The sequence below is a fragment of the Dreissena polymorpha genome, chromosome 10 (assembly GCF_020536995.1).
Source record: "Dreissena polymorpha isolate Duluth1 chromosome 10, UMN_Dpol_1.0, whole genome shotgun sequence".
Lineage (NCBI taxonomy): Eukaryota > Metazoa > Mollusca > Bivalvia > Myida > Dreissenidae > Dreissena > Dreissena polymorpha.
The window spans coordinates 58,218,484-58,230,875 of record NC_068364.1 but is presented as its reverse complement, the minus strand read 5'-3'; the positions used below and the strand labels follow the sequence as shown (position 1 = coordinate 58,230,875).

The following is a 12,392-nucleotide window of genomic DNA, read 5'->3' as shown; positions in this document are numbered from 1 at the left end:
GTGCATTTAAATTGTAAACATCTGAAGAACAGACAATGCACAGCTGTGCATTTAAATTTTAAACATCTGACGAACACCCAATGCACAACTTTGCGTTTCTATTTTAACATCTGACGGACACCCAATGCACAGCTATGTATTTCTATTTTAAACATCTGATAAACACCCAATGCACCGCTATGCATTTATATATTAAACATCTGACGGACACCCAATACACAGCTATGCATTTCTTTTTTAAACATCTGACGAACATCCAATGCACAGCTATTCATTTATATATTAAACATCTGATGAACACCCAATGCAGAGCTGTGTAATTGTATTTTGAACATCTGACGAACATTCAATGCACAGCTGTGCATTTGTAGTTTAAACATCTGACGAACACCCAATACACAGCTGTGCAATTCTATTTTAACATCTGATTAACACCCTATGCACCGCTGTGCATTTCTGTTTTAAACATCTGATGAACACCCAATGCACAGCTGTGCATTTGTATTTTAAACATATGACGAATATCCAATCCACAGCTTTGCGTTTCTATTTTAACATCTGGCGAACAACCAATGCACAGCTATTCATTTATATATTAAACATCTGATGAACACCCAATGCACAGCTGTGTATTTATATTGTAAACATCTGACGAACACCTAATGCACAGCTATGCATTTCTAATTTAAACATCTGACGAACACCCAATGCACAACTGTGAATTTCTTTTTTAAATATCTGATGAACACCCAATGCACAGCTGTGCATTTGTATTTTAAACATCCGACGAACATCCTATGCACAGCTGTACATTTCTACTTTAAACATCTGATTAACACCCAATGTACAGCTGTGCATTCCTGTTTTAAACATCTGATTAACACCCAATGCACAGCTGTGCATTTCTGTTTTAAACATCTGATTAACACCCAATGCACAGCTGTGCATTTCTGTTTTAAACATCTGATTAACACCCAATGCACAGCTGTGCATTTCTGTTTTAAACATCTGATTAACACCCAATGCACAGCTGTGCATTTCTGTTTTAAACATCTGATTAACACCCAATGCACAGCTGTGCATTTCTGTTTTAAACATCTGATTAACACCCAATGCACAGCTGTGCATTTCCTTTTGTAAACATCTGATTAACACCCAATGCACAGCTGTGCATTTCTGTTTTAAACATCTGATTAACACCCAATGCACAGCTGTGCATTTCTGTTTTAAACATCTGATTAACACCCAATGCACAGCTGTGCACTTCTATTTTAAACATCTGATTAACACCCAATGCACAGCTGTGCATTTCTGTTTTAAACATCTGATTAACACCCAATGCACAGCTGTGCACTTCTATTTTAAACATCTGATTAACACCCAATGCACAGCTGTGCAATTCTATTTTAAACATCTGATTAACACCCAATGCACAGCTGTGCATTTCTGTTTTAAACATCTGATGAACAGCTAACATCTAACAGCCAACTTCACATACCTCGGCGACCTCTAACTAAATACTGATTCAGTAAATTTTTGTCATACGCTTAACGAAGTAAGACTAAACCGTTTCGTATCCCAAACAATTTGACTGGGTGAGAAAGTCTTTAGTATTGTATGTTTATAAATGCTCAGAACACAATCAAAATTGGTGATTCAGATTAAACATGTGTTTGCAATAAACAATGTTTCATTATCTATGTACACTGGATATATCAAGAAGTACAATCGCTAGAATATAAAGAAATACTTCAAAATAAACTTAGTATTTACATTTACTAAGACGCGAAAAGAAATCTGAACAATTTAACATATGTATACGTAATAAAACGAAACAAATGAATCACAAACATATGTATTAGCTACTTTAAGAAAAACACATTCAAGAAAAACATAAAGAGTATTGTCCCTTGAATACCATGTCTAATGTATATGATTTTATTGACGAACTACCTAAATCCAAGAACATTTTTGTTTTGGAAATGCTTCATAAACACGTCGGCCATTAATTTGTGTTGGTTTTCAGTTTTGTTGGCGTCCAGCAAATAACTGATGATTGTAGTTGTCAAAACATGTGTAAGACAAACTTTTACTTCAGCCAGTGTTCTCTAAGCATCACCCAGTTCGGTGGTCATCCAATTTTATAATGATTTGCAACGATTATGCAACACTGTTAAACAGTAAAAGCAGTAACAGTAGAAGTAGTAGTTGTTGTAGTAGTAGTAGTAGTAGTAGTAGTAGTAGTAGTAGTAGTAGTAGTAGTAGTAGTAGTAGTAGTAGTAGTTGTTGTTGTTGTAATACTAATACTAGTAGTAGAAGTGGTAGTATTAGGAGAAAAGTAAAGTGCATGCATTACATTACATTACATTACATGTCACAACAATGAAAAACGCAACATTTTAAGTTTTCAGTATTATATACATTTTATATCTTCAGAGTTACATGAATCACGCCATCACTAGGATTAACTGTTTGTGAATAATTTTTACTCCAGGACTCCAGCGTTCAGTGGTTCGAGCCCTGCTGAGGGTTAACCTTTTTTTCTTTTTGAAATTTTATTTTTGTTTTTTTACTGGAGTGTTTTATATCTAATGTTTACATTTATCAATATTAAGCATTTTATGACAAACGTCAAAACATGCCAAATCTGTGAAAAGGTCCATTTAAGCCGTTGCTGTGTAAGCTCCGCTCGCAATTAGTGCGGAAGAACCTTGTATAATTGATTACTTAATTGTTTATCTGCAAGTAAGCTTGGTCATGTTAAAGACATAAATACATGTTGTTTATTGTGTTGTCATTGAAAACATCTGATTAATGTCGAAAAATGAATATGAAAGTATTATTGTTTACTCTTGAATATATTAAGTTTATTGATAAATTATTGATAACATAGTAATTAAGAATAGTTTGAATAATCAATATATATGTGAAGCTTGAGTTTGATAACTGTGTATACGTCTCATTTTCACAACGCTGTTTAATTAGTGAATGGCTTTGAAAAATGTAATATGTTGAACACATGAAAAAGACTCGCTCAAACGTTGATCAAATACAATTAAACAAAAAAGTAACAAAAAGTAGCTGAACATTATTTAAAATAGCCAAATAAAACTAGTGATTTAACATGCAAGGTATAAAGATGAGTGTATAGATAATCAATTGAAATCGATACAAATTCATTTTACAAATGCAACTATCACTAGCATAGCTTTAAAAATACGCTTTTTACTTTCAATTCATAATTGATGCGGCGTTATATATATATACTCATACTGGGTAAAATAATATATATATATATATATATATATATATATATATATATATATAGCCTATTTAATGATAGCTTAGAATTCTTATAATTAAACCAATTTTATTTGCGTTAAATGTTAACATTACATAATTAACGAAATAAATATAGGTAATATAAGGTTTAAAGGTACCGTCAACCACGTATGGCGAAAAGAAAAAAAATGTTCTAAAATACCGTATTTTTTACACTTATTAGTTTTTATTGATTAAAATATCACGACTGGTATATTACATTACTTGAAAACAGTTAGTTTCCATATTTTCAGTTTATTCGGAAATACATTTTACTGGGTACCGGTACCAGGTAACCAGTTACCAGTTTTAGAATGGCTTATGGTGTCCAAATCAGTATTCGCCTTTTGTAAATAAAAATAAATGAATGAGACTGATAATATACTAAAAATCTCCATGCAGGCTCGTTTGTAAAATAAATAAACGATCATTTCATATTCTTTTATTAAAGTATTATTTACAGAATCTCATCCGAATAAAGGCACCGATTTGCAATACAGTCTACACGTTTGTGACAAGCTCTAAATATGGTAAAAACTTAAGATGATGATGAAGTTCTTGTTTTTGCATTAGATTGGTCGTATAGGTTTCATCCGGATTGAGAACTTGTAGAAACCCCTATCAGATAAGAAGTAACAAAAGCGACCTTAAATAATTCACAAATACGAACTTTATATTAGTTATCAGGGTTTATATTTATGTAATTTTGAAAGGACTTCAAATGTGCAGACTAACGGTACAATTATATTGTGTGTGTTTTTAAAATATAAAACAATAAAATGTTTTAATAAGAAACGCACTATGTTCAATTAAATTAACAATTTAACTTTGTTAGAAGTGATATACTTGATTAAGTGTTTAAAAAGTTTAATATATAAAGTTTGTCCTATATTTTATCGCGTTATCTGCTAATATATTTTTATATAACACATGTAAACTTTGTATTTTTTATTAATGGAAAACAAAGCACTTTTAATAAAATCATTTTTAAACTCGACGAATTGAGAGTTTGCCCAGTTTTTTTACCTGTAAGATGTTATTAGAAACACAATCATCATCTTGTTTAATGTAGACACATAAAAGGGGTATGGGAGTACTGACCCAGGATCCTGCGATAAATGAAACGGTACTTGAGTTACGTTGATGAATATCGGACATTGTTGACGCCCTGTTCTCAAAAGGTACTCTTTCTAGTTGTGGTTAAACATGATAAAACCATTTATCAGCCAATTAACGTGTGTATCTAGGTATTTTGAAAAAATCTTTTTCAGATAACTGGGGTAAGATAGCATTGGTTTCGGTAGAAATTTATTTGTTATTTGGCGCTAAGTTACTGAAACAATTTTTCTAGATTCGAACACATTTTAACACATATTGTAAGACACTCCGCATAATGATATATTGATTCAATTGTTCACATTTATGCTTAGGTTTTCATACAAAAGTGACTGCCTTGCAGAAACAGATCCATTTTGGTGTTTTTGTATTAAAATAACAATCAGTTTATTAACTACTTACTGTCTTATTGTGATTACTCTTAAGTTGAAATACAGTACCAATTAAATTAACAGTTTTCATGTACCTTTGAAATAGCTTACGGCGATATATTTCTTAAAACATAACTACAGAGAGTCCAATCATCTCACCCATCACGAGTTATAACATCACGTCTTGATGAATATTGAGACAGTGTTAACAAAACCATCAGGTACATGTATTTATATTTATATAAAGATACCAGCTAATTGATTATAAGTTGTAGCATGTGGATGAAGATTGTGGTAGATGCAACGTCCGCGGTGGTGAAGATTAAGGTTAGGGTTAGGGTATAGGCTCGAAGCGAAAGATGAGACATGAGATGAGACATGTAAGATCACACAAAAGCTATTTTCATGAACACCAACAAAAGGGAAATCACAAATATTATGCATGTGACATATATCATTATAATTATAAATTGGGACACGGGGTCAGAGACTGGGTAAGGCAAATGGGACAGGGTGACAAGGAATGGTCCAAACGAATGGGAGATGGGAACATTGGCTGGGTATGGGTTGAATATGGACCGCGGACTGGGTAAGGCTCAGAGTAAATGGACACACGGACTGTTTAAGTAACACTGGGTGTGGAGACAACGAGTTGATAAATAACAAGTGACATACGCGACATGGAGACAGGGCTTAGACAAAAACAAATCATCTCACGTGTTGCTTCACTTTGTCGTAAGTTGCATCATGCAAAGTGCGGAAAGGGAAGAAAGGCAATGCAGGGCTCTCTAATAGTCTTGCCGGTTGGTTTTCAGAAGTTGTTTTGAACCCGGATGTTCCTGGCTCTTTCGAAGGAAAGGCAGGCGTGGATATTACACAAGGCTCACAGACGAAACAGAACCCATGTGCCATATGATGGACGTTCACGGGTCTTGACATGTTCTACTTGTTATGTAATTATCATGCATCTGATTGGTTAATGTTCAATCATGTGTATCATAGCAACGCCCTCTATGTACTTCTGCATGCTCGCCACAGGTCATACGATGTAGTATTAAATAGCCACCAAACGGACTGCGTTGTTCTCTGTTTATGTTAACCCACATACACAACAAATTGAGGAGGATAACTGATTGAAAACCAGCGTGATTAATATTTCAGGATTTTATCCATGTCTCAGTAAATGTGCGTAAAAGACTAATATTATCATATAATGGCTGGACTCATCGGCAACGTTAACGCATACGATAGTAGTGTTGAGTCATGGCAGAGTTATCAAGAAAGACTAAAACAATATTTCTTAGTAAATGACATTACTAATGAAAGGAAGGTGACAGCCATTTGTCGACGAATGTGCGTCTACAATTCAAGAAATACGCCGTTGTCTTCAGTGATGGCATTGGGAAGGTAAAAGACATCAAGGCTAGGTTAACGCTAAAGGAAAATGCTAGAACTACATTTATGAAAGCCAGAACAGAACCATACTCGCTCAAACCAAAAATTGAAAAAGAATTGGATAACCTTGAGCGCCAGGGAATCTTGACGAAGATGAACACTAGTGAATGGGCAACACCCAGTGTACCCGTTGTGAAACCTAACGGTGATGTTAAGATTTGTGAAAACTTTAACGCAACTTTCAATCAAGAAATCAACGTAGACACAAAACCTCTTCCACGCTTGAAAGACGTTCTTTTTATTTTGTCTCCCGGGCAAAAATACAGCAAGCTCGACATATCATATCGGCAGCTTGAATGCGACGAAGAGAGCAAATAATCATTGGAAATTGAAAATTAACACACAACGAGGTCTGTATCGTTACAACTGAATAAAACGGGATTACACATATCAATATCACAATAAAACTTAATGGGACGCGCTGCGGAAAACAATACATATAAATTAATAATATAAAGTATAAAGAATAATATAAAATAGCTTACCACAGTGTCCGATTAATTAATAATAATAAATATCCTTTAGAGTTAATATAAAGAGTTAATTTAAACCGTCTTAACTTGTGAAAATTATCGAGGGTTGAGAGGGACGAAGGAATTTGTCGGGGAAGGAAGAAACGGGTGAACGTACAACCCAATAGGAACCTTTCTCTCAATCTTTCTTTCATTCAAACATAAAACATAAAGAACAATTGGACGGAAACGGTAAACAGTGCTCACACGAAAGCACGTGCGGCAGTTGGATAGCCTCGACTGTCTTCGTAGATATACATTGTTAAATGTATAAATCCGAAGTATTCTGATTCACGCAACAACAGCAGACGACACAATGACAATTCACTTTGACAAAGGCAAACGAGGACAAACGGAAAAGTCGGAGCATGCGCGATGACAATTTTACGTTCGCGTGCACTTAAACGGCGCATGCACATTCAATATAACTTAAACTGACATATAAAAAATGTCATACTGTGACATTATCTATGCTTAGAGAAAAATGTCTCCTGACATTTCATACTCTTTAACTAATAAAATACCTACAATATCTACAAAAACTACAATTATACAGTACCAAGAATGACCTTATGATTAAATAATCAACTTGAGATTATGACAAACTGAATTATATGTAAAACTATTTCTAAAAAAGTATTTGCATTTGCAAATAGTTTCTTCTAGTGGTTACAAATGTCAAGTACACGTATATGCGAAACATTGCGAAATAACATGTCGAAAAGAAGTGGACAATATCGGTTGATGCTGTTAAGTGCCACATTAATCATCTTAGTACTGGATTATGTTAACAACCAAGGGAAGTAACTGCAATAGACATATAAAAAAATTATACCGGATTTATTTCCCTGCAACATATATTTCAAGGTTATTGACCGACATTTACGAAGTGTAAGACTGGTACACAAACACATGAACATTAAATGCGGTAACACATAGTACCTGAAATTAAAGAACGTAATACACTTATCCTTAAAGGTACATACCCACTTTTCTAAAATAAATGGTACTGTTACAACTAAAAACATATCATTTAAACATACTGTGCAAATATTATTTTGGAACATCTGCAATGGAACAATACATAAAAATAACTGTAAACGAAGGTTAAAACATGTTATGGCGAATAATATAACATAAAATACAATTTATACAAAAGTAGCCATAATCACCATGTATGAATGTTAACATACTGTCACTGTGTTTAACACTCCACTTAGATGTCTGAAAATAATCAGTAGAAATGAGAATTTCAAACTGATCAAAAATAATTGTAGTTAATCTGAAACTTACTAAAGATCAGACCTACAACATAATATATCTGAAAAACATTTTACAACTTTTCAATAATACAATGAACTGAAAAAACATTTACAACTTATTGAAACTGTGACATTCTCCTCTGTCACACAAAATAAATTTCACCCTGGGGGAAAGTCTCTACATGAGCTGTAATTGGTTGAACCCAATCATGTACATGTATCAATACACTTGGTAATAGTAACAGGTACATGTATCCATACACTTGGTTACAGTGAAAGGAACATGTAGCCATATGCTTGCTAACAGTCACACGTTAATTTATCCATACTCTTGGTAACAGTCACAGGTACATGTATCCATGCATTTGGTAACAGTAACATGTACATATATCCATACACTTGGTAACAGTCACATGTACTTGTATCCATACACTTGGTGACAGCGCCATGTACATGTATCCATGCATTTGAAAACATTCACAGGTACATTTATCTATGCATTTGGTAACAATAACATGTACATATATCCATACACTTGGTAACAGCCACATGTACTTGTATCCATACACTTGGTGACAGCCCCATGTACATGTATCCATGCATTTGATAACATTCACAGGTACATTTATCCATACACTTGGTAACAGGCACAGGTACATGTATACATACACTATCTAACAGTCACAGGTACATGTATGCATACACTCAGCAGCAGTTACAGGTTCATGCATCCATACACTTGGTTACAGTCACATCTACATGTATCCATGAATTGGTAAACGGTAACAGGTACACGTATACATACACTTGGTAACAGTCACAGGTATAGGTATCCATGCATTTGGTAACAAGTACAGGTAGATGTATCCAAATATTTGCTTACATCCACATGTAAATGTTTCCATACACTTGGTAACAGTCACCGGTATATGTATCGATACACTTGGTAACAGTCACAGGTACATGTATCCATACCCTGGTAACAGTCAGAGGTTAAAGTATCCATAAAATTGGTATCGGTCACTGGTAAATGTATACACACACGTGTTAACAGTCACAGTTCATGTTTACATATACGTTTTAATAGTCAGAGTATCATGTATCCATACACTTGGTAACAGTCACAGGTGCATGTATCCATACACTTGGTAACAGTCACAGGTACATGTATCCATACACTTGGTACCAGTCACACGTACATGTATCCATACAATTGGTAAAAGTCACAGTTATATGTATCCATACACTGTGTAACAGTCACAGGTATATGAATACATACACTTTGTTACAGTCGCTGGTTTAGGCATCCTTGCATTTGGTAACAGGTACTTGCATCCATTCACTTGGTACCAGTCAGAGGTACATGTATCCATGCATTTGGTACCAGTCACATGTACATGTATATTTACATTTGGTAACAGTCACGTGTACATATAATCATACACTTTTTAACAGACACTGGTACATGTGTACAAACACTTGGTTACAGTCACAGGTACATGTATCCATACACTTGGTAACAGTCACAGATACATGTATCCATACACTTGGTAACAGTCACAGGTACATGTATCCATACATTTTGTAACCGTCACAGGTGCATGTATCCATAAACTTGGGAACAGACACAGGTAAATTAACATATAATTGGTAACAGTAACAGGTTCATGTTTACATACACTTGGTAACAGTCACAGGTACATGTATCCAGATTAATCAAAACCACTCCTTGTGACTTTAACAAGCCATTATCGCGATAATATGATTGTTGATAGAACTTGAGAAATGATATATATATATATATATATATATATATATATATATATATATATATATATATATATATATATATATATATATATATATATATATATATATATATATATATTATGCACTGTACATGTAGAACCACCTACTGGCCAATGGACTAATGGACAATTGAGCAGCGAAGACCACAAAAACATTAACATATTATGATTTCTTAATATACTTTTCAACGTTTTAAAGTGTCAATTATAGGGTTAGTGAGTACTATATACATAACAAGAACAGAATATAACAATAAGTAAGATCTCTGGATCAAAAGTGTAATGCGTTATCTCTCGTACGTGAACAAAATTCAGTTTTTATGCGTTGCTTCCTTCTGTATGCGAATAATCAGGGGCGCCAACACGAAAACATGTGGGAAAGAACAAGAAATTTGTGTTTCGCGTTTTCAAGCTGGCTGGTATAAACGTGTCGACGTAGTTGTTCTTGTTTGATGAGGGGAGGGGTGAAGGTCGCCAACAATCGGAAGCGCAAATAAATGGACCCATGTTGTTCCGGTTGGTAGATTTGTCGTTCTTACCTTGTCAAGTTTTTGCTTGATAAACCAGCTTAGGCGTCAACACCATAAGTCAATAATCACCAAAAACTAAATATGTTTGAGCAAATTTATAACATAATTGTGTGTTCCTCGTCTCTCAAGCCAGAGACGTGTTTAATGAATAAGCAAAACATGTAATTTAGTAATGAATTTCAATCTCTGGCATGCATAGTGGCAGGAAACCTAGGAAACCGCCGAGGGTCTATGTAAACTTTTGTTTACAAATAATGTTATGTATACAAGTCACTTTTATTTGTATGCGGTATTTATAACAAGTTTTACTCTTTATCTAATTGATTATAAGATTAACACGCATCAGTACTTGACAAGTTTATGTCCTTTGATTTTATTTTTAAATTATCGTCTTTTCCGAACATTTATACACAAACGCTTATCAGTACATACAACTTTATCATATGTTGATAAAGTTTTTACGTTCACACTTTTGACTTTGAAACTTCAAAAACGTCCTATTTGTACTATACAGTACGTTATCATCATCACATTCTTGTAATAATAACTAGTGAATTACTTCATACTATTTGTTTTACTATCTTCTAATCAGCGAATGAACAAATCATCAAGGAATGTCATGTACTTTGTCACAAACTAATTATAATTCTTTATCATACCACTACATTGATATCTGCCTGATATAACGCTGATATAGACAATACAAGGTTACTACCTGATCTTTTTGTAATATACCAGGCAAGGCTTAAAATAATATATAACGGCAGGGCTTGCCGAGCCGTTATTTTATTCGTGATGAGCATGATATATTACAAACAAATCAGGCGGTAACCTGTTTTTATATTTATCATACCTCTTCGTCCCCTATTGTAAAGACATAATGAAAAAATCGCTCAAAAGCTGCATTTTTTGCGGGAAATAATATGATTTTTGCCGTTTGACGTGTAAATAATGACGTCATGAGATATTGCTCTTAATATTTGTAAAACATGTTTTTTGCTGTTTGTGTTGCATTTTCCGTTTGAAATATATAACATCTTGGTATACAATTGTTTGTTTTGTTGACTCTGATGCGATTTTACAAAAAAGTGTTACTTTATAGTTGATTCCGAATAATATGACCATCCTTCACACACGACTGATATAAGAACTTCCTGTTGACCATGATATAACAAAATTATGATACCACCACCTTGATATCTGCCTGATATAACGTTGCCTGATATTTATTTTAATATCATGGTTTACAGGAAGTTCTTATAAATGTTTGGAGTTAAGTGGGATTTGATGCACACTCTGCCTCGTACCGATAAAGTTTGAATATAACCCTCGCTTTATGACCACTTTATATTGCCATCTAATCAGTCGCCCTAAACCTGATGGTGTCGTCCCGATTGTCCCACATTTAGAAATTCAATACACCGTACAAATAGGTGTGAAGAGGCGTAAGATGGGTAATACAAGTATAAAAAATATCATGTCTAGGATTTATTATGATTAACTCCGATCAAAGTATAACACGATAATTATCTATTGTTTGTCTGCTGTAACATAAATACAATTTAAATTTAAAAAAAAATAAGATAAATAAAAACTGTTATTTTATATAATTAAATAACAGTTGAACATCTCAAACATGCATTAATATATATCCATGCGTTATCAATAAATTAACCTAACTTCACTTTTTTCAAAATTCCACGTTATTTATTTACTAATAAACACGAAGGGATGAGCATTTTGCTTGACGGATTCAGATTTGTATTTTAATATGTATACTTGTATACTCATTGATCTTATAACAGTGTTACTTATAACTAAGTAGTGTTAGTATGCCATTCGAATTAAAGTATACAGGATCTTTATTCAGAGGGGAGATTAAATAACGGATTGAATGATTGATGCTTTGAATCGAAATATTAAGATTAAATGGAGATTGTTAAATAAACAAATTACCTGAGATTGTTTGATTTTTTAATACATTCATATTTCATTTTATAGGTATTAAATCGATTGG

At 33.6% G+C, this 12,392-nt stretch overlaps 1 protein-coding gene across 1 annotated transcript in view; it reads left to right on the top strand.

Annotated features, from left to right (window-relative positions):
- Positions 1–12,392, top strand: part of LOC127848171 (perlucin-like protein) — a 262,524-nt gene that overhangs the window by 53,463 nt on the left and 196,669 nt on the right. The gene's annotated exons all lie outside the window — the stretch shown is intronic.